The 24,867-nt window shown below is 40.6% G+C and overlaps 1 protein-coding gene across 3 annotated transcripts in view; it reads left to right on the top strand.

Annotated features, from left to right (window-relative positions):
• Positions 1-14,949, top strand: part of LOC129835548 (low affinity immunoglobulin gamma Fc region receptor II-like) — a 67,000-nt gene extending 52,051 nt beyond the window's left edge. For all 3 annotated transcript variants that reach the window (XM_055901231.1, XM_055901230.1, XM_055901229.1), the window contains one exon: positions 14,125-14,949. The gene's annotated coding sequence lies outside the window, so the exon portion shown is untranslated. The remainder of the gene's footprint in view (positions 1-14,124) is intronic.
• Positions 14,950-24,867: the final 9,918 nt, after the last annotated feature.

Raw genomic sequence — 24,867 nt, 5'->3', positions numbered from 1 at the left:
TACAGACTGAGGTAGGTCCAGATCACTGTATCACTAACCCTAATGTACAGACTGAGGTAGGTCCAGATCACTGTATCACTTACTTCAACTCTAACCCTGAATTCAACCTTATCTTCATTATGAAAGGTCGTTGTGTTTGTTATGAATGATGTAGCATGTTGTGTTATGAATGATGTAGCATGTTGTGTTATGAATGATGTAGCATGTTGTGTTTGTTATGAATGATGTAACATGTTGTGTTATGAATTACGTAGCATGTTGTGTTTGTTATGCATGATGTAGCATGTTGTGTTATGAATGATGTAACATGTTGTGTTATGAATGATGTAGCATGTTGTGTTATGAATGATGTAGCATGTTGTGTTTGTTATGAATGATGTAGCATGTTGTGTTATGAATGATGTAGCATGTTGTTTGTTATGAATGATGTAGCATGTTGTGTTATGAATGATGTAGCATGTTGTGATTGTTATGAATGATGTAGCATGTTGTGTTATGAATGATGTAGCATGTTGTGTTATGAATGATGTAACATGTTGTGTTTGTTATGAATGATGTAGCATGTTGTGTTTGTTATGAATGATGTAGCATGTTGTGTTATGAATGATGTAGCATGTTGTGTTATGAATGATGTAGCATGTTGTGTTGTGTTATGAATGATGTAGCATGTTGTGTTGTGAATGATGTAGCATGTTGTGTTATGAATGATGTAGCATGTTATGTTATGAATGATGTAGCATGTTGTGTTATGAATGATGTAGCATGTTGTGTTATGAATGATGCAGCATGTTGTGTTATGAATGATGTAGCATGTTGTGTTATGAATGATGTAGCATGTTTTGTTATGAATGATGTATCATGTTGTGTTATGAATGATGTAGCATGTTGTGTTATGAATGATGTAGCATGTTGTGTTATGAATGATGTAGCATGTTGTGTTTGTTATGAATGATGTAGCATGTTGTGTTTGTTATGAATGATGTAGCATGGTGTGTTATGAATGATGTAGCATGTTGTGTTATGAATGATGTAGCATGTTGTGCTATGAATGATGTAGCATGTTGTGTTTGTTATGAATGATGTAGCATGTTGTGTTATGAATGATGTAGCATGTTGTGTTATGAATGATGTAGCATGTTGTGTTTATGGTGAATGATGTAACATGTTGTGTTATGAATGATGTAGCATGTTGTGTTATGAATGATGTAGCATGTTGTTTGTTATGAATGATGTAGCATGTTGTGTTATGAATGATGTAGCATGTTGTGCTATGAATGATGTAGCATGTTGTGTTATGAATGATGTAGCATGCTGTGTTTATGGTGAATGATGTAGCATGTTGTGTTATGAATGATGTAGCATGTTGTGTTATGAATGATGTAGCATGTTGTGTTAAGAATGATGTAGCATGTTGTGTTATGAATGATGTAGCATGTTGTGTTATGAACGATGTAGCATGTTGTGTTATGAATGATGTAGCATGTTGTGTTATGAATGATGTAGCATGTTGTGTTAAGAATGATGTAGCATGTTGTGCTATGAATGATGTAGCATGTTGTGTTATGAATGATGTAGCATGTTGTGTTATGAATGATGTAGCATGTTGTGTTATGAATGATGTAGCATGTTGTGTTATGAATGATGTAGCATGTTGTTTGTTATGAATGATGTAGCATGTTGTGTGTTATGAATGATGTAGCATGTTGTGTGTTATGAATGATGTAGCATGTTGTGTTATGAATGATGTAGCATGTTGTGTTTGTTATGAATGATGTAGCATGTTGTGTTATGAATGATGTAGCATGTTGTGTTATGAATGATGTAGCATGTTGTGTTATGAATGATGTATCATGTTGTGTTTTGAATGATGTAGCATGTTGTGTTATGAATGATGTATCATGTTGTGTTATGAATGATGTAGCATGTTGTGTTATGAATGATGTAGCATGTTGTGTTATGAATGATGTAGCATGTTGTGTTATGAATGATGTAGCATGTTGTGTTGTGTTATGAATGATGTAGCATGTTGTGTTGTGTTATGAATGATGTAGCATGTTGTGTTGTGTTATGAATGATGTAGCATGTTGTGTTATGAATGATGTAGCATGTTGTGTTGTGTTATGAATGATGTAGCATGTTGTGTTATGAATGATGTAGCATGTTGTGTTGTGTTATGAATGATGTAGCATGTTGTGTTTGTTATGAATGATGTAGCATGTTGTGTTATGAATGATGTAGCATGTTGTGTTATGAATGATGTAGCATGTTGTGTTATGAATGATGTAGCATGTTGTGTTTATGGTGAATGATGTAGCATGTTGTGTTATGAATGATGTAGCATGTTGTGTTATGAATGATGTAGCATGTTGTGTTTGTTATGAATGATGCAGCATGTTGTGTTATGAATGATGTAGCATGTTGTGTTTGTTATGAATGATGTAGCATGTTGTGTTATGAATGATGTAGCATGTTGTGTTATGAATGATGTAGCATGTTGTGTTATGAATGATGTAGCATGTTGTGTTATGAATGATGTAGCATGTTGTGTTGTGTTATGAATGATGTAGCATGTTGTGTTTGTTTTGAATGATGTAGCATGTTGTGTTATGAATGATGTAGCATGTTGTGTTTATGGTGAATGATGTAGCATGTTGTGTTATGAATGATGTAGCATGTTGTGTTATGAATGATGTAGCATGTTGTGTTATGAATGATGCAGCATGTTGTGTTATGAATGATGTAGCATGTTGTGTTTGTTATGAATGATGTAGCATGTTGTGTTGTGAATGATGTAGCATGTTGTGTTATGAATGATGCAGCATGTTGTGTTATGAATGATGTAGCATGTTGTGTTTGTTATGAATGATGTAGCATGTTGTGTTGTGAATGATGTAGCATGTTGTGTTATGAATGATGTAGCATGTTGTGTTTGTTATGAATGATGTAGCATGTTGTGTTATGAATGATGTAGCATGTTGTGTTATGAATGATGTAGCATGTTGTGTTATGAATGATGTAGCATGTTGTGTTTGTTATGAATGATGTAGCATGTTGTGCTATGAATGATGTAGCATGTTGTGTTATGAATGATGTAGCATGTTGTGTTATGAATGATGTAGCATGTTGTGTTATGAATGATGTAGCATGTTGTTTGTTATGAATGATGCAGCATGTTGTGTTATGAATGATGTAGCATGTTGTGTTTATGGTGAATGATGTAGCATGTTGTGTTATGAATGATGTAGCATGTTGTGTTATGAATGATGTAGCATGTTGTGTTATGAATGATGCAGCATGTTGTGTTATGAATGATGTAGCATGTTGTGTTTGTTATGAATGATGTAGCATGTTGTGTTATGAATGATGTAGCATGTTGTGTTATGAATGATGTAGCATGTTGTGTTATGAATGATGCAGCATGTTGTGTTATGAATGATGTAGCATGTTGTGTTTGTTATGAATGATGTAGCATGTTGTGTTGTGAATGATGTAGCATGTTGTGTTATGAATGATGCAGCATGTTGTGTTATGAATGATGTAGCATGTTGTGTTTGTTATGAATGATGTAGCATGTTGTGTTGTGAATGATGTAGCATGTTGTGTTATGAATGATGTAGCATGTTGTGTTTGTTATGAATGATGTAGCATGTTGTGTTATGAATGATGTAGCATGTTGTGCTATGAATGATGTAGCATGTTGTGTTATGAATGATGTAGCATGCTGTGTTTATGGTGAATGATGTAGCATGTTGTGTTATGAATGATGTAGCATGTTGTGTTATGAATGATGTAGCATGTTGTGTTAAGAATGATGTAGCATGTTGTGTTATGAATGATGTAGCATGTTGTGTTATGAATGATGTAGCATGTTGTGTTATGAATGATGTAGCATGTTGTGTTATGAATGATGTAGCATGTTGTGTTAAGAATGATGTAGCATGTTGTGCTATGAATGATGTAGCATGTTGTGTTATGAATGATGTAGCATGTTGTGTTATGAATGATGTAGCATGTTGTGTTATGAATGATGTAGCATGTTGTGTTATGAATGATGTAGCATGTTGTTTGTTATGAATGATGTAGCATGTTGTGTGTTATGAATGATGTAGCATGTTGTGTGTTATGAATGATGTAGCATGTTGTGTTATGAATGATGTAGCATGTTGTGTTTGTTATGAATGATGTAGCATGTTGTGTTATGAATGATGTAGCATGTTGTGTTATGAATGATGTAGCATGTTGTGTTATGAATGATGTATCATGTTGTGTTTTGAATGATGTAGCATGTTGTGTTATGAATGATGTATCATGTTGTGTTATGAATGATGTAGCATGTTGTGTTATGAATGATGTAGCATGTTGTGTTATGAATGATGTAGCATGTTGTGTTATGAATGATGTAGCATGTTGTGTTGTGTTATGAATGATGTAGCATGTTGTGTTGTGTTATGAATGATGTAGCATGTTGTGTTGTGTTATGAATGATGTAGCATGTTGTGTTATGAATGATGTAGCATGTTGTGTTGTGTTATGAATGATGTAGCATGTTGTGTTATGAATGATGTAGCATGTTGTGTTGTGTTATGAATGATGTAGCATGTTGTGTTTGTTATGAATGATGTAGCATGTTGTGTTATGAATGATGTAGCATGTTGTGTTATGAATGATGTAGCATGTTGTGTTATGAATGATGTAGCATGTTGTGTTATGAATGATGTAGCATGTTGTGTTTATGGTGAATGATGTAGCATGTTGTGTTATGAATGATGTAGCATGTTGTGTTATGAATGATGTAGCATGTTGTGTTTGTTATGAATGATGCAGCATGTTGTGTTATGAATGATGTAGCATGTTGTGTTTGTTATGAATGATGTAGCATGTTGTGTTATGAATGATGTAGCATGTTGTGTTATGAATGATGTAGCATGTTGTGTTATGAATGATGTATCATGTTGTGTTATGAATGATGTAGCATGTTGTGTTATGAATGATGTAGCATGTTGTGTTATGAATGATGTAGCATGTTGTGTTTATGGTGAATGATGTAGCATGTTGTGTTATGAATGATGTAGCATGTTGTGTTATGAATGATGTAGCATGTTGTGTTATGAATGATGTAGCATGTTGTGTTATGAATGATGCAGCATGTTGTGTTATGAATGATGTAGCATGTTGTGTTTGTTATGAATGATGTAGCATGTTGTGTTGTGAATGATGTAGCATGTTGTGTTATGAATGATGCAGCATGTTGTGTTATGAATGATGTAGCATGTTGTGTTTGTTATGAATGATGTAGCATGTTGTGTTGTGAATGATGTAGCATGTTGTGTTATGAATGATGTAGCATGTTGTGTTTGTTATGAATGATGTAGCATGTTGTGTTATGAATGATGTAGCATGTTGTGTTATGAATGATGTAGCATGTTGTGTTATGAATGATGTAGCATGTTGTGTTTGTTATGAATGATGTAGCATGTTGTGCTATGAATGATGTAGCATGTTGTGTTATGAATGATGTAGCATGTTGTGTTATGAATGATGTAGCATGTTGTGTTATGAATGATGTAGCATGTTGTTTGTTATGAATGATGCAGCATGTTGTGTTATGAATGATGTAGCATGTTGTGTTTATGGTGAATGATGTAGCATGTTGTGTTATGAATGATGTAGCATGTTGTGTTATGAATGATGTAGCATGTTGTGTTATGAATGATGCAGCATGTTGTGTTATGAATGATGTAGCATGTTGTGTTTGTTATGAATGATGTAGCATGTTGTGTTATGAATGATGTAGCATGTTGTGTTATGAATGATGTAGCATGTTGTGTTATGAATGATGCAGCATGTTGTGTTATGAATGATGTAGCATGTTGTGTTTGTTATGAATGATGTAGCATGTTGTGTTGTGAATGATGTAGCATGTTGTGTTATGAATGATGCAGCATGTTGTGTTATGAATGATGTAGCATGTTGTGTTTGTTATGAATGATGTAGCATGTTGTGTTGTGAATGATGTAGCATGTTGTGTTATGAATGATGTAGCATGTTGTGTTTGTTATGAATGATGTAGCATGTTGTGTTATGAATGATGTAGCATGTTGTGTTATGAATGATGTAGCATGTTGTGTTATGAATGATGTAGCATGTTGTGTTTGTTATGAATGATGTAGCATGTTGTGCTATGAATGATGTAGCATGTTGTGTTATGAATGATGTAGCATGTTGTGTTATGAATGATGTAGCATGTTGTGTTATGAATGATGTAGCATGTTGTTTGTTATGAATGATGTAGCATGTTGTGTTATGAATGATGTAGCATGTTGTGTGTTATGAATGATGTAGCATGTTGTGTTATGAATGATGTAGCATGTTGTGTTATGAATGATGTAGCATGTTGTGTTATGAATGATGTAGCATGTTGTTTGTTATGAATGATGTAGCATGTTGTGTGTTATGAATGATGTAGCATGTTGTGTGTTATGAATGATGTAGCATGTTGTGTTTGTTATGAATGATGTAGCATGTTGTGTTATGAATGATGTAGCATGTTGTGTTATGAATGATGTAGCATGTTGTGTTATGAATGATGTAGCATGTTGTGTTTATGGTGAATGATGTAGCATGTTGTGTTATGAATGATGTAGCATGTTGTGTTATGAATGATGTAGCATGTTGTGTTTGTTATGAATGATGCAGCATGTTGTGTTATGAATGATGTAGCATGTTGTGTTTGTTATGAATGATGTAGCATGTTGTGTTATGAATGATGTAGCATGTTGTGTTATGAATGATGTAGCATGTTGTGTTATGAATGATGTATCATGTTGTGTTATGAATGATGTAGCATGTTGTGTTATGAATGATGTAGCATGTTGTGTTATGAATGATGTAGCATGTTGTGTTGTGTTATGAATGATGTAGCATGTTGTGTTTGTTTTGAATGATGTAGCATGTTGTGTTATGAATGATGTAGCATGTTGTGTTTATGGTGAATGATGTAGCATGTTGTGTTATGAATGATGTAGCATGTTGTGTTATGAATGATGTAGCATGTTGTGTTATGAATGATGCAGCATGTTGTGTTATGAATGATGTAGCATGTTGTGTTTGTTATGAATGATGTAGCATGTTGTGTTGTGAATGATGTAGCATGTTGTGTTATGAATGATGCAGCATGTTGTGTTATGAATGATGTAGCATGTTGTGTTTGTTATGAATGATGTAGCATGTTGTGTTGTGAATGATGTAGCATGTTGTGTTATGAATGATGTAGCATGTTGTGTTTGTTATGAATGATGTAGCATGTTGTGTTATGAATGATGTAGCATGTTGTGTTATGAATGATGTAGCATGTTGTGTTATGAATGATGTAGCATGTTGTGTTATGAATGATGTAGCATGTTGTGTTTGTTATGAATGATGTAGCATGTTGTGTTATGAATGATGTAGCATGTTGTGTTATGAATGATGTAGCATGTTGTGTTATGAATGATGTAGCATGTTGTTTGTTATGAATGATGCAGCATGTTGTGTTATGAATGATGTAGCATGTTGTGTTTATGGTGAATGATGTAGCATGTTGTGTTATGAATGATGTAGCATGTTGTGTTATGAATGATGTAGCATGTTGTGTTATGAATGATGCAGCATGTTGTGTTTGTTATGAATGATGTAGCATGTTGTGTTGTGAATGATGTAGCATGTTGTGTTATGAATGATGCAGCATGTTGTGTTATGAATGATGTAGCATGTTGTGTTTGTTATGAATGATGTAGCATGTTGTGTTGTGAATGATGTAGCATGTTGTGTTATGAATGATGTAGCATGTTGTGTTTGTTATGAATGATGTAGCATGTTGTGTTATGAATGATGTAGCATGTTGTGTTATGAATGATGTAGCATGTTGTGTTATGAATGATGTAGCATGTTGTGTTTGTTATGAATGATGTAGCATGTTGTGCTATGAATGATGTAGCATGTTGTGTTATGAATGATGTAGCATGTTGTGTTATGAATGATGTAGCATGTTGTGTTATGAATGATGTAGCATGTTGTTTGTTATGAATGATGTAGCATGTTGTGTTATGAATGATGTAGCATGTTGTGTGTTATGAATGATGTAGCATGTTGTGTTATGAATGATGTAGCATGTTGTGTTATGAATGATGTAGCATGTTGTGTTATGAATGATGTAGCATGTTGTTTGTTATGAATGATGTAGCATGTTGTGTGTTATGAATGATGTAGCATGTTGTGTGTTATGAATGATGTAGCATGTTGTGTTATGAATGATGTAGCATGTTGTGTTATGAATGATGTAGCATGTTGTGTTATGAATGATGTAGCATGTTGTGTTATGAATATTGTATCATGTTGTGTTTGTAATGAATGATGTATCATGTTGTGTTATGAATGATGTAGCATGTTGTGTTTGTTATGAATGATGTAGCATGTTGTGTTATGAATGATGTAGCATGTTGTACCATCTCTTCTGAACTTGTCTGTCTGTCTCACTTTCACACCCAGAGTCTTTGTATCTAAGAGTCAAACACACAAGCCACTACACCCAGAGGTCTAGCTGGTAGCATGTAGCATTGTGATGTTGTGTTGTGTGTTACAATGCTTATGAGAGATAGATAGAGATCAAATCAATTTAAATCAAGCGTAATTTATACAGCACATTTCAGACATGGAATGCAACACAATGTATTCAAAAGAATAACAATAAAAACTGAGCTACTAAAAAGCTTCCTGGAGAAAAGCAAAGCTAAAAATATTTATTTTAAGATCTAAAGGCTGCCTCTCCATGGCTCTTGGTCCTGGGCTTTGGGATAGTTAAAAGGCTGTCTCTCCATGCCTCTTGGTCCTAGGCTTTTTTGATAGTTAAAAGGCTGTCTCTCCATACCTCTTGGTCCTTGGCTTTGGGATAGTTAAAAGGCTGTCTCTCCATGCCTCTTGGTCCTAGGCTTTTTTGATAGTTAACCTGTCTAGCCCCGGGGTTCCGCTAGCTATTTTGGTCACATTCCTCCTAATGTGTGATTCGAAATTTAGTTCAGAATCTAAAATAACACCTAGGTTTTTTACCTGGACGTTTAATCTTTGTTGCCTGTGAATTAAAATGTGCAGCCAGATTCTCTCTCTGTGCTCCAACAATAAGTACATTGGTCTTGTCTTGCTCTAGCTGGAGGAAGTTGTGAGCCATCCAAGTATTTAAATCACTAACACAGTCTAACAATTTATCCCTGGAGCTAAACTGCAAAGCTGTGTATCGTCTGCGTAGCAGTGAAAATCAATGCTGTGCTTTCTGATAACGCTGCCAAGGGGTAATGAGGTCTAGCATTGTCTTGCATTAGGAGGAACCCAGGGCCAACCGCACCAGCATATGGTCTCACAAGGGGTCTGAGGATCTCATCTCGGTACCTAATGGCAGTCAGGCTACCTCTAGCGAGCACATGGAGGGCTGTGCGGCCCCCCAAAGAAATGCCACCCCACACCATGACTGACCCACCGCCAAACCGGTCATGCTGGAGGATGTTGCAGGCAGCAGAACGTTCTCCACGGCGTCTCCAGACTCTGTCACGTCTGTCACATGTGCTCATGTGCTCAGTGTGAACCTGCTTTCATCTGTGAAGAGCACAGGGCGCCAGTGGCGAATTTGCCAATCTTGGTGTTCTCTGGCAAATGCCAAACGTCCTGCACAGTGTTGGGCTGTAAGCACAACCCCCACCTGTGGACGTCGGGCCCTCATACCACTCTCATGGAGTCTGTTTCTGACCGTTTGAGCAGACACATGCACATTTGTGGCCTGCTGGAGATCATTTTGCAGGGTTCTGGCAGTGCTCCTACTCTTCCTTGCACAAAGGCGGAGGTAGCGGTCCTGCTGCTGGGTTGTTGCCCTCCTACGGCCTCCTCCACATCTCCTGATGTACTGGCCTGTCTCCTGGTAGCGCCTCCATGCTCTGGACACTACGCTGACAGACACAGCAAACCTTCTTGCCACAGTTTCAGGTGTCTCCGGAAGGTGGTGATTGACTCCGCTGTCCTGGCGTCGTGAGGGAGTTTGTTCCAGCATTGGGGTGCCAGAGCAGCGAACAGTTTTGACTGGGCTGAGCGGGAACTGTACTTCCTCAGAGGTAGGGAGGCGAGCAGGCCAGAGGTGGATGAAAGCAGTGCCCTTGTTTGGGTGTAGGGCCTGATCAGAGCCTGAAGGTACGGAGGTGCCGTTCCCCTCACAGCTCCGTAGGCAAGCACCATGGTCTTGTAGCGGATGCGAGCTTCAACTGGAAGCCAGTGGAGAGAGCGGAGGAGCGGGGTGACGTGAGAGAACTTGGGAAGGTTGAACACCAGACGGGCTGCGGCGTTCTGGATGAGTTGTAGGGGTTTAATGGCACAGGCAGGGAGCCCAGCCAACAGCGAGTTGCAGTAATCCAGACGGGAGATGACAAGTGCCAGGATTAGGACCTGCGCCGCTTCCTGTGTGAGGCAGGGTCGTACTCTGCGTACTCTGCGAGTTACATTGTGTTGTTTAAGTGTTCCCTTTATTTTTTTGAGCAGGGTATGATGCTCTCTCATTTCTAATGGCCTTGTTATATATGATGCTCTCTCATTTCTAATGGCCTTGTTATATATGCCAAGCTGCTCTCTCAGAATATCATAATGACCTGCAACTTTGACATCCACTTCCTTCTCTGCCTTTCTGCAGTTTCTCTTTAATGTATTAGTTTCCTCAGTCATCCAAAGGGCTCTCTGTTTGGATGTTTCCTTTTTCAACGTTACTGGAGCTATGGCATCAATGGTTGCCCTTAATTTACAATGTTTTTATTTAATTAAAGTTTGGACTGGCAACAAGGTAGTAAACAATCCACAGTGGTGATCAGAGAAAGCAACATCAACAGTAGAGGATATGGCAATAGAAAGCCCCTTGGTAATAACCAGGTCCAGAGTATGGCTGTGGTTATGGGTGGGCCCAGTAGAAAGCCCCTTGGTAATAACCAGGTCCATAGTATGGCTGTGGTTATGGGTGGGCCCAGTAGAAAGCCCCTTGGTAATAACCAGGTCCATAGTATGGCTGTGGTTATGGGTGGGACCAGTAGAAAGCCCCTTGGTAATAACCAGGTCCAGAGTATGGCTGTGGTTATGGGTGGGCCCAGTAGAAAGCCCCTTGGTAATAACCAGGTCCATAGTATGGCTGTGGTTATGGGTGGGACCAGTAGAAAGCCCCTTGGTAATAACCAGGTCCATAGTATGGCTGTGGTTATGGGTGGGCCCAGTAGAAAGCCCCTTGGTAATAACCAGGTCCAGAGTATGGCTGTGGTTATGGGTGGGCCCAGTAGAAAGCCCCTTGGTAATAACCCGGTCCAGAGTATGGCTGTGGTTATGGGTGGGCCCAGTAGAAAGCCCCTTGGTAATAACCAGGTCCAGAGTATGGCTGTGGTTATGGGTGGGCCCAGTAGAAAGCCCCTTGGTAATAACCAGGTCCAGAGTATGGCTGTGGTTATGGGTGGGCCCAGTAGAAAGCCCCTTGGTAATAACCAGGTCCAGAGTATGGCTGTGGTTATGGGTGGGCCCAGTAGAAAGCCCCTTGGTAATAACCAGGTTCAGAGTATGGCTGTGGTTATGGATGGGCCCAGTAGAAAGCCCCTTGGTAATAACCAGGTCCAGAGTATGGCTGTGGTTATGGGTGGGCCCAGTAGAAATCCCCTTGGTAATAACCAGGTCCAGAGTATGGCTGTGGTTATGGGTGGGCCCAGTAGAAAGCCCCTTGGTAATAACCCGGTCCAGAGTATGGTTGTGGTTATGGTTGGGCCCAGTAGAAAGCCCCTTGGTAATAACCAGGTCCAGAGTATGGCTGTGGTTATGGGTGGGCCCAGTAGAAAGCCCCTTGGTAATAACCAGGTCCAGAGTATGGCTGTGGTTATGGGTGGGCCCAGTAGAAAGCCCCTTGGTAATAACCCGGTCCAGAGTATGGCTGTGGTTATGGGTGGGCCCAGTAGAAAGCCCCTTGGTAATAACCAGGTCCAGCGTATGGCTGTGTTTATGGGTGGGCCCAGTAGAAAGCCCCTTGGTAATAAACAGGTCCAGAGTATGGCTGTGGTTATGGGTGGGCCCAGTAGAAAGCCCCTTGGTAATAACCAGGTCCAGAGTATGGCTGTGGTTATGGGTGGGCCCAGTAGAAAGCCCCTTGGTAATAACCAGGTCCAGAGTATGGCTGTGGTTATGGGTGGGCCCAGTAGAAAGACCCTTGGTAATAACCTGGTCCAGAGTATGGCTGTGGTTATGGGTGGGCCCAGTAGAAAGCCCCTTGGTAATAACCAGGTCCAGAGTATGACTGTGGTTATGGGTGGGCCCAGTAGAAAGCCCCTTGGTAATAACCAGGTCCAGAGTATGGCTGTGGTTATGGGTGGGCCCAGTAGAAAGCCCCTTGGTAATAACCAGGTCCAGAGTATGGCTGTGGTTATGGGTGGGCCCAGTAGAAAGCCCCTTGGTAATAACCAGGTCCAGTAGAAAGCCCCTTGGTAATAACCAGGTCCAGAGTATGGCTATGGTTATGGATGGGCCCAGTAGAAAGCCCCTTGGTAATAACCAGGTCCAGAGTATGGCTGTGGTTATGGGTGGGCCCAGTAGAAAGCCCCTTGGTAATAACCAGGTCCAGAGTATGGCTGTGGTTATGGATGGGACCAGTAGAAAGCCCCTTGGTAATAACCAGGTCCAGACTATGGCTGTGGTTATGGATGGGACCAGTAGAAAGCCCCTTGGTAATAACCAGGTCAAGAGTATGGCTGTGGTTATGGGTGGTCCCAGTAGAAAGCCCCTTGGTAATAACCAGGTCCAGTAGAAAGCCCCTTGGTAATAACCAGGTCCAGAGTATGGCTGTGGTTATGGGTGGTCCCAGTAGAAAGCCCCTTGGTAATAACCAGGTCCAGAGTATGGCTGTGGTTATGGGTCGGCCCAGTAGAAAGCCCCTTGGTAATAACCAGGTCCAGAGTATGGCTGTGGTTATGGGTGGGCCCAGTAGAAAGCCCCTTGGTAATAACCCGGTCCAGAGTATGGCTGTGGTTATGGGTGGGCCCAGTAGAAAGCCCCTTGGTAATAACCAGGTCCAGAGTATGGCTGTGGTTATGGGTGGGCCCAGTAGAAAGCCCCTTGGTAATAACCCGGTCCAGAGTATGGCTGTGGTTATGGGTGGGCCCTTTAACATGATGGAAAAAAGTCCATAGAGCTCAAAAGATTCATGAATTTAATGGCCTTGGTGTCTTTGTCAACATGAATATTAAAATCACCCAACACAATGATTTTATCATAGTTCTCAAGGAGAATAGACAGTAGTTCAGAGAAATCAGTAAAGAACGTTGGCTATACAGGGTTATGGCCAGCACTGGTGGCTGGCATTTAACTAGTATAGCATGATGCTCTGGTGGCTGACATTTAAACAGTATAATATGATGCTCTGGTCTGGTCTGGCTTTGCTGCAGGAGTGAGTGGTGCACATTACAAAATATATGACATCATGAGTAGGAAAATTACGTGGATATATTGAAGCAACATCTCAAGACATCAGTTAGGAAGTTAAAGCTTGGTCGCAAATGGGTCTTCCAAATGGACAACGACCCCAAGCATACTTCCAACGTTGTTGCAAAATGGCTTAAGGACAACAAAGTCAAGGTATTGGAGTGGCCATCAAAAAGCCCTGACCTCAATCCTACAGAAAATGTGTGGGCAGAACTGAAAAAGTGTGTGGGAGCAAGGAGGCCTACAAACCTGACTCAGTTACACCAGCTCTGTCAAGAAGAATGGGCCAAAATTCACCAAACTTATTGTGGGAAGCTTGTGGAGGGCTACCCGAAACATTTGACCAAAGTTAAACAATGTAAAGGCAATGCTACCAAATACTAATTGAGTGTATGTAAACGTCTGACCAAATGGGAATGTGATGAAATAAATAATTCTCTCTACCATTATTCTGACATTTCACATTCTTAAAATGAAGTGGTGATCCTAACTGACCTAAGACAGGGAATTGTTACTACGATTAAATGTCAGGAATTGTGAAAAACTGAGTTTAAATGTATTTGGCTAAGGTGTCTGTCCCTCACTCATCTCTCTCTCTCCTCTCTCTTTACCTAGTAACCCTGTACATCAGAACATCATGGTGGGTGGAAAAATATGCTCTCTTCAGCAGCGATGAATAACCACAACCCTGTCAGTCCATTTCTTTACTTCTCCTTTCTCTTATATTCTCTCTCCTTCCTTCCCTTTTCGTAACCAACTGTGGCCTTGACCTCCAACAGTATGAGCAACAGAGAGGTGTGAAGTTTCCACAACAGAATTAGGTTTAGTTTATCATGCACTTCTCTTTAGATGCTGCAGCCTTGACCTCCATCAACAGAGTTAGAGTCAGTTTATCATGAGAACATACAGACACCACTGACTGGAACTATCAACAACAAGAGTTAGTTTATCATGAGAACATACAGACACCACTGACTGGAACTATCAACAACAAGAGTTAGTTTATCATGAGAACATACAGACACCACTGACTGGAACTATCAACAACAAGAGTTAGTTTATCATGAGAACATACAGACACCACTGACTGGAACTATCAACAACAAGAGTTAGTTCCAGTCAGTGGTGTCTGTTTGTTCTCATGATAAACTATCAACAACAAGAGTTAGTTTATCATGAACATACAGACACCACTGACTGGAACCAGCTGACAGTATCAGTTGTAAAGGCTTCATTACTACTAACAGAAGGAACGTTGTAGTGTTATGTCCGTGATGAATGTTGTAAAAGCTTCAATGTGTTTTTGTATTGAACTGCTCTGTTAAATTATGTTGATCATGTGAAATTGTAAATTGTATTTTTCTATGATGTCATTGTGTGTGTTTAGCTTGAGCAACACCATTGGTTGTTAACTTGTCAAATAAAGCTTCCTAAAATGTGTTAGAAAATGTGCCAGTTTGTCACTTTCATGAGTTTGGAGAAATAATATGTTCCACTACTGAAGACATTGTCTCTAATCTAGTGGAGTAATAACATGTTCCACTACTGAAGACATTGTCTCTAATCTAGTGGAGTAATAACATGTTCCACTACTGAAGACATTGTCTCTAATCTAGTGGAGTAATAACATGTTCCACTACTGAAGACATTGTCTCTAATCTAGGTTGGAGTAATAACATGTTCCACTACTGAAGACATTGTCTCTAATCTAGTGGAGTAATAACATGTTCCACTACTGAAGACATTGTCTCTAATCTAGTGGAGTAATAACATGTTCCACTACTGAAGACATTGTCTCTAATCTAGTGGAGTAATAACATGTTCCACTACTGAAGACATTGTCTCTAATCTAGTGGAGTAATAACATGTTCCACTACTGAAGACATTGTCTCTAATCTAGTGGAGTAATAACATGTTCCACTACTGAAGACATTGTCTCTAATCTAGTGGAGTAATAACATGTTCCACTACTGAAGACATTGTCTCTAATCTAGGTTGGAGTAATAACATGTTCCACTACTGGAGACATTGTCTCTAATCTAGTGGAGTAATAACATGTTCCACTACTGAAGACATTGTCTCTAATCTAGTGGAGTAATAACATGTTCCACTACTGAAGACATTGTCTCTAATCTAGTGGAGTAATAACATGTTCCACTACTGAAGACATTGTCTCTAATCTAGGTTGGAGTAATAACATGTTCCACTACTGAAGACATTGTCTCTAATCTAGTGGAGTAATAACATGTTCCACTACTGAAGACATTGTCTCTAATCTAGTGGAGTAATAACATGTTCCACTACTGAAGACATTGTCTCTAATCTAGTGGAGTAATAACATGTTCCACTACTGAAGACATTGTCTCTAATCTAGTGGAGTAATAACATGTTCCACTACTGAAGACATTGTCTCTAATCTAGTGGAGTAATAACATGTTCCACTACTGAAGACATTGTCTCTAATCTAGGTTGGAGTAATAACATGTTCCACTACTGAAGACATTGTCTCTAATCTAGTGGAGTAATAACATGTTCCACTACTGAAGACATTGTCTCTAATCTAGGTTGGAGTAATAACATGTTCCACTACTGAAGACATTGTCTCTAATCTAGTGGAGTAATAACATGTTCTACTACTGAAGACTTTGTCTCTAATCTAGTGGAGTAATAACATGTTCTACTACTGAAGACATTGTCTCTAATCTAGGTTATGACTTTATATTTCTAGAAAATATATAAATAAGGAAGAATGTTTCACTTCTCTTTTTGACTTCTCTAACCCCAAACCCTGGCCTGGTCTACATGGTCTGTTTCGCAAGCATTCCCCGAAGTCTTGCGATATTGTGCCTCTGGGTTTAGAAATGTCTGGTGGGTATTAGCACCAACAGAGAAGGTTTGAATCCTAAGCATCCTGCCTCCACATTGTTTGAAGTACAATAGACCAACATAGCTACCGTAGTAGGTCAAAGCTGTATGCTGGAAAACCTTGGTAGAGCATGGGTGTAGAAGGCGTTACGGTGCTCATGTGAATTTCCTTTATTTTTCGGCTAAAGACCAATTCCTACTTCTCAATTAAAACAATGTTTTATTTGCAATTAGATACAATGCCTTCAGAAAAGTATTCATACCCCTTGACTTATTCCACATTTTGTTGTTTTCCAGCCTGAATTCAGAATGTATTAAATAGATGTTATTTCTCACCCACCTACACACAATACCCCACAATGACATCACAATACCCCACAATGACATCACAATACCCCACATTGACATCACAATACCCCATAATGACATCACAATACCCCACAATGACATCACAATACCCCATAATGACATCACTATAACCCACAATGACATCACAAGACCCCACAATGACATCACAATACCCCACAATGACATCACAATACCACACAATGACATCACTATACCCCACAATGACATCACAATACCCCACAATGACATCACAATACCCTATAATGACATCACAATTCCCCACAATGACATCCCAATACCCCACAATGACATCACTATACCCCACAATGACATCACAATACCCCACAATGACATCACAATACCCTATAATGACATCACAATACCCCACAATGACATCACAATACCCCACAATGACATCACTATACCCCATAATGACATCACAATACCCCACAATGACAAAGTGAAAACATGTACATTTCTTGAAAATGAAATACATAAATATCGAAATCACACCCCTGATTCAATACATTAACTCCGTACCCCCTGTATATAGTCTCGCTATTGTTATTTTACTGATTCTCTTTAATGTTGTTTTTATTTCTTATTCTTATTCGTCTTTTTTAAACTGCATTGTTGGTTAAGGTCTTGGTAAGGTAAGGTCTTGGTAAGCATTTCATGGTAAGGTTGAATTCAGCGCATGTGACAAATAACATTTGATTTGACATTAGAATCACAGTTGGCAGCGAATAGTGATTACAGCTGTAAGTATTTCTGGGTCTTAGAGCTGTAAGTGTTTCTGGGTAAGTCTCTAAGAGCTGTGAGTCTTTCTGGGTAAGTCTCTAGACCTGTAAGTATTTCTGGGTAAGTCTCTAGACCTGTAAGTATTTCTGGGTAAGTCTCTAAGAGCTGTGAGTCTTTCTGGGTAAGTCTCTAAGAGCTGTGAGTCTTTCTGGGTAAGTCTCTAGACCTGTAAGTATTTCTGGGTAAGTCTCTAAGAGCTGTGAGTATTTCTGTCTCCAAGAGTGTTAAGTATTTCTGGGTAAGTCTCTAAGAGCTGTGAGTCTTTCTGGGTAAGTCTCTAAGAGCTGTGAGTATTTCTGGGTAACTCTTTAAGAGCTGTGCCTTTCTGGGTAAGTCTCTAAGAGCTGTGAGTCTTTCTGGGTAAGTCTCTAAGAGCTGTGAGTCTTTCTGGGTAAGTCTCTAAGAACTGTAAGTTTTTCTTTCTCTTAGAGCTTTGAGTCTTTCTGGGTAAGTCTCTAAGAACTGTAAGTTTTTCTTCCTCTTAGAGCTTTGAGTATTTCTGGGTAAGTCTGTAAGTGCTTTGCAAACCTGGATGGTACAATATTTTTACATTGGTCTTTTCAATATCTGTCACGTGTGTTGTTGATCATTGCTAGACAGCCATTGTCAAGTCTTGTCATAGATTTTCAAGACGATTTCAGTTAACTTCTTTGGGCTGCAAGCCCGAAGCCGGGCACAATATGACAACAGCCGCTTCAAGTGCAGGGCGCGAAATTCAAAAGATATTTTTTTGAAATATTTAACTTTCACACATGAACAAGTCTAATACAGCAAATGAAAGATAAACATCTTGTGAATCCAGCCAACATGTCCAATTTTTAAAATGTTTTACAGCGAAAACACCACGTATATTTATGTTAGCTCACCACCAAATACAAAAAAGGACAGACATTTTTCACAGCACAGGTAGCATGCACAAAACCAACCTAACTAACCAAGAACTAAATAAACTAATCAAGAAACAACTTCATCAGATGACAGTCTTATAACATGTTATACAATAAATCTATGTTTTGTTAAAAAAAATTGCATATTTGAGGTATAAATCAGTTTTACATTGCAGCTACCATCACAGCTACCGTCACAAATAGCACCGAAGCAGCCAGAGTAATTACAGACACCAACGTGAAATACCTAAATACTCATTTCTGAAAAATACATGGTGTACAGCAAATGAAAGACAAGCATCTTGTGAATCCAGCCAATATTTCCGATTTCTTAAGTGTTTTACAGCGAAAACACAATATAGCATTATATTAGCTTACCACAATAGCCAGAAACACAAGCCATTTACCAGCAGCAAAAGTTAGCGATCGTAACAAACCAGCAAAAGATATATCATTTTTGAATAACCCTGATAAGCTTCATCAGATGACAGTCCTATAACATCAGGTTATACATACACTTATGTTTTATTCGAAAATGTGCATATTTAGAGCTGAAATCAGTGGTTATACATTGTGCTAATGTAGCATCTTTTTCCCAGAATGTCCGGATATTTTTATGACACTCACCTATTCTGACCAAATAACTATTCATAAATGTTACTAAAAAATACATGTTGTATAGGAAATGATAGATACACTAGTTCTTAATGCAATCGCCGTGATAACTTCATTACGACATCCAGCTTACGTTATAGCGAGAGAGTGCCCAAAATCTGGGCGCAAACTAATCGTACACATGTTCGACAGATATATGAAATAGCATCATAAAATGGGTCCTACTTTTGATGATCTTCCATCAGAATGTTGTACAAGGGGTCCTTTGTAGGGAACAATCGTTGTTTGGTTTTAGAATGTCCTCTTCTCCAGTCAATTAGCACGGAAAGCTAGCAAAGTGGCGCGAAGCTCTCCTTCGTGAACAAACGCAGACAAAGCAACACGCCTAACGTCCCGAAAAAATTTCAATAATCTAATAAAACTATATTGAAAAAACATACTTTACGATGATATTGTCACATGTATCAAATAAAATCAAAGCCGGAGATATTAGTCGTCTATAACGACAGCTTTACAGAAGGCAATACCAGGTCACTTCTCGCGCGTTCCAGAAAACAGGAAATTGGGGTCACGTCATGCCAAGAGCTTTTATTCGACCTCAGATGATGTTATACACTCCATTTCTTCTCTCACTGCCTGTTGACATCTAGTGGAAGGCGTATGAAGTGCATGTATACTAATAAATATCAAGCACATTTATAGGCAGGCCCTAGAACAGAGCATCGATTTCAGATTTTCCACTTCCTGTCAGGAAGTTTGCTGCAAAATGAGTTCTGTTTTACTCACAGATATAATTCAAACGGTTTTAGAAACTAGAGAGTGTTTTCTATCCAATAGTAATGATAATATGCATATTGTACGAGCAAGAATTGAGTACGAGGCCGTTTGAAATGGGCACCTTTTATCCAGGCTACTCAATACTGCCCCTGCAGCCCAAACAGGTTAAAACTGTAACTAGGCCACTCAGGAACATTCAATGTCGTCTTGGTAAGCAACTGACTGATTAAAGCAGGTATTTTCAACAGGTTCAGTCTGTGTTAATATGACTATCCTCTCTCAGCTGGTCCAGTCTGTGTTAATATCCTCTCTCTCTCCTGTGTTTAGTTCCAGGTGGATCTGGTCCAGTCATAACATGATGCTCTGGTCTGGTGGCTGACATTTAAACAGTATAACATGATGCTCTGGTGGCTGACATTTAAACAGTATAACATGATGCTCTGGTCTGGTGGCTGACATTTAAACAGTATAACATGATGCTCTGGTCTGGTGGCTGACATTTAAACAGTATAACATGATGCTCAAAATACCACCAAGCCAAATGTCACCAAGCCAAATGTCCTTACATCTGAAAGTATTAGTAAAAATAGAGGCTGTCTCCACCCCACATAGACTTATCAGAGCAGTAGATCTGTGTCTGTTTGAGGATATAGCTGTATGTGAACAACATCACCCATTGTTAAACACCTCTGTTCCTCTGTCACACATTTTACAAACATATTTTAGTCATTTAACTCTTGTCCAGAGAAACTTACAGTAGTGAGTTGATACATGATTGTTATTTTTCCTGTACTGGTCACCCGTGGGATCAAACCCACAACCCTGGCACTGCAAGGGCCATTCTCTACCAACTGAGCCACACCGGAAACAGACGCACACAAACACACACAGACAGGTTGGGGTGTATAAATGTATCTATCTACACATTAAACACTGAGACCTGTTGAGGTCTATAAATGTATCTAACTACACATTAAACACTGAGACCTGTTGGGGTGCATAAATGTTCTTGTGGTGTTGGAGGTTTTCTCTGCAGTAGACTGGATCAGCTCCTCTGTCCCTCACTCATCTCTCTCTCCTCTCTCTTTACCTAGTGACCCTGTTCATCAGAACGTCATGGTGGATGGAAAAAGATCCTCTCTTCAGCAGCGGTGAATAACCACAACCCTGTGAGTCCATCTCTTTACTTCTCCTTTCTCTTATCTTCTCTCTCCCTCCTTCCCTTTTCGTGACCAACGCACTTCTCTTTAGACGCTGCGGCCGCCATCAACAGCATCAGCAACAGAGTGGTGTGAAATTTCCACAACAGAGTTAGAGTCAGTTTATCATGTACTTCTCTTTAGACGCTGCAGCCTTGACCTCTATCAACAGTTAGAGTTAGTTTATCATGAGAACATACAGACACCACTGACTGGAACTATCAACAACAAGAGATAGTTTATCATGAGAACATACAGACACCACTGACTGGAACTATCAACAACAAGAGATAGTTTATCATGAGAACATACAGACACCACTGACTGGAACTATCAACAACAAGAGTTAGTTTATTTTTTTTTATTTTTTTTATTTCACCTTTATTTAACCAGGTAGGCTAGTTGAGAACAAGTTCTCATTTGCAACTGCGACCTGGCCAAGATAAAGCATAGCAGTGTGAACAGACAACACAGAGTTACACATGGAGTAAACAATAAACAAGTCAATAACATGGTAGAAAAAAAGAGAATCTATATACAATGTGTGCAAAAGGCATGAGGTAGGCAATAAATCGAATAATTACAATTTAGCAGATTAACACTGGAGTGATAAATCATCAGATGATCATGTGCAAGAAGAGATACTGGTGTGCAAAAGAGCAGAAAAGTAAATAAATAAAAGCAGTATGGGGGTGAGGTAGGTAAATTGGGTGGGTAGTTTACAGATGGACTATGTACAGCTGCAGCGATCGGTTAGCTGCTCGGATAGCAGATTTTTAAAGTTGTTGAGGGAGATAAAAGTCTCCAACTTCAGAGATTTTTGCAATTCGTTCCAGTCGCAGGCAGCAGAGAACTGGAAGGAAAGGCGTCCAAATGAGGTTTTGGCTTTAGGGATGATCAGTGAGATACACCTGCTGGAGCGCGTGTTGCGGGTGGGTGTAGCCATCGTGACCAGTGAACTGAGATAAGGCGGCACTTTACCTAGCATAGCCTTGTAGATGACCTGGAGCCAGTGGGTCTGACGACGAACATGTAGCGAGGGCCAGCCGACTAGGGCATACAGGTCGCAGTGGTAGGTCGTATAAGGTGCTTTAGTAACAAAACGAATGGCACTGTGATAAACTGCATCCAGTTTGCTGAGTAGAGTATTGGAAGCTATTTTGTAGATGACATCGCCGAAGTCGAGGATCGGTAGGATAGTCAGTTTTACTAGGGTAAGTTTGGCGGCGTGAGTGAAGGAGGCTTTGTTGCGGAATAGAAAGCCGATTCTTGCTTTGATTTTGGATTGGAGATGTTTGATATGAGTCTGGAAGGAGAGTTTGCAGTCTAGCCAGACACCTAGGTACTTATAGATGTCCAAATATTCTAGGTCGGAACCGTCCAGGGTGGTGATGCTAGTCGGGCGTGCGGGTGCAGGCAGCGAACGGTTGAAAAGCATGCATTTGGTTTTACTAGCGTTTAAGAGCAGTTGGAGGCCACGGAAGGAGTGTTGTATGGCATTGAAGCTCGTTTGGAGGTTAGATAGCACAGTGTCCAAGGAAGGGCCGGAAGTATATAGAATGGTGTCGTCTGCGTAGAGGTGGATCAGGGAATCGCCCGCAGCAAGAGCAACATCATTGATGTGTACAGAGAAAAGAGTCGGCCCGAGAATTGAACCCCGTGGTACCCCCATAGAGACTGCCAGAGGACCGGACAACATGCCCTCCGATTTGACACACTGAACTCTGTCTGCAAAGTAGTTGGTGAACCAGGCAAGGCAGTCATTAGAAAAACCGAGGCTACTGAGTCTGCCGATAAGAATATGGTGATTGACAGAGTCGAAAGCCTTGGCCAGGTCGATGAAGACGGCTGCACAGTAATGTCTTTTATCGATGGCGGTTATGATATCGTTTAGTACCTTGAGCGTGGCTGAGGTGCACCCATGACCGGCTCGGAAACCGGATTGCACAGCGGAGAAGGTACGGTGGGATTCGAGATGGTCAGTGATCTGTTTGTTGACTTGGCTTTCGAAGACCTTAGATAGGCAGGGCAGGATGGATATAGGTCTGTAACAGTTTGGGTCCAGGGTGTCTCCTCCTTTGAAGAGGGGGATGACCGCGGCAGCTTTCCAATCCTTGGGGATCTCAGATGATACGAAGGAGAGGTTGAACAGGCTGGTGATAGGGGGTGCGACAATGGCGGCGGACAGTTTCAGAAATAGGGGGTCCAGATTGTCAAGCCCAGCTGATTTGTATAGGTCCAGGTTTTCCAGCTCTTTCAGAACATCTGCTATCTGGATTTGGGTAAAGGAGAAGCTGGGGAGGCTTGGGCGAGTAGCAGCGGGGGGGGCGGGGCTGTTGGCCAAGGTTGGAGTCGCCAGGAGGAAGGCATGGCCAGCCATTGAGAAATGCTTGTTGAAGTCTTCGATTATCACGGATTTATCGGTGGTGACCGTGTTACCTAGCCTCGGTGCAGTGGGCAGCTGGGAGGAGGTGCTCTTGTTCTCCATGGACTTTGCAGTATCCCAGAACTTTTTGGAGTTAGAGCTACAGGATGCAAATTTCTGCTTGAAAAAGCTGGCCTTTGCTTTCCTGACTGACTGCGTGTATTGGTTCCTGACTTCCCTGAACAGTTGCATATCGCGGGGGCTCTTCGATGCTATTGCAGTTCGCCACAGGATGTTTTTGTGCTGGTCGAGGGCAGTCAGGTCTGGAGTGAACCAAGGGCTATATCTGTTCTTGGTTCTGCATTTTTTGAACGGAGCATGCTTGTCTAATATGGTGAGGAAGTAACATTTAAAGAATGACCAGGCATCCTCAACTGACGGGATGAGGTCAATATCCTTCCAGGGTACCCGGGCCAGGTCGATTAGAAAGGCCTGCTCGCAGAAGTGTTTTAGGGAGCGTTTGACAGTGATGAGGGGTGGTCGTTTGACCGCGGACCCGTGGCGGATACAGGCAATGAGGCAGTGATCGCTGAGATCTTGATTGAAGACAGCAGAGGTGTATTTGGAGGGCAGGTTGTTCAGGATAATGTCTATTAGGGTGCCCATGTTTACGGATTTAGGGTTGTACCTGGTGGGTTCGTTGATGATTTGTGTGAGATTGAGGGCATCAAGCTTGGATTGTAGGACTGCCGGGGTGTTAAGCATATCCCAGTTTAGGTCACCTAACAGAACAAACTCTGAAGCTAGATGGGGAGCGATCAATTCACAGATGGTGTCCAGGGCACAGCTGGGAGCTGAGGGGGGTCGGTAGCAGGCGGCAACAGTGAGAGACTTATTTCTGGAGAGATTAATTTTTAAAATTAGAAGTTCGAACTGTTTGGGCATAGACCTGGAAAGTATGACAGAACTTTGCAGGCTATCTCTGCAGTAGATTGCAACTCCTCCCCCTTTGGCAGTTCTATCTTGACGGAAAGTGTTATAGTTGGGTTTGGAAATCTCAGAATTTTTGGTGGCCTTCCTTAGCCAGGATTCGGACACGGCAAGGACATCAGGGTTGGCAGAGTGTGCTAAAGCGGTGAGTAAGGCAAACTTAGGGAGGAGGCTTCTGATGTTGACATGCATGAGGCCAAGGCTTTTTCGATCACAGAAGTCAACAAATGAGGGTGACTGGGGACATGCAGGGCCTGGGTTTACCTCCACATCACCCGAGGAACAGAGGAGTAGTAGGATGAGGGTGCGGCTAAAGGCTATCAAAACTGGTCGCCTAGAGCGTTGGGGACAAAGAATAAAAGGAGCAGAATTATGGGCGTGGTAGAATAGATTCTGGGCATAATGTGCAGACAGGGGTATGTTGGGGCGTGGGTACAGCGGAGGCAAGCCCAGGCACTGGGTGATGATAAGAGAGGTTGTATCTCTGGACATGCTGGTCTCAATGGGTGAG

Source organism: Salvelinus fontinalis, chromosome 36 (assembly GCF_029448725.1).
Source record: "Salvelinus fontinalis isolate EN_2023a chromosome 36, ASM2944872v1, whole genome shotgun sequence".
NCBI classification, from domain to species: Eukaryota; Metazoa; Chordata; class Actinopteri; order Salmoniformes; family Salmonidae; genus Salvelinus; species Salvelinus fontinalis.
Note: the sequence above shows the minus strand (reverse complement) of the source record. Positions and strands in the feature narration are given on the sequence as shown.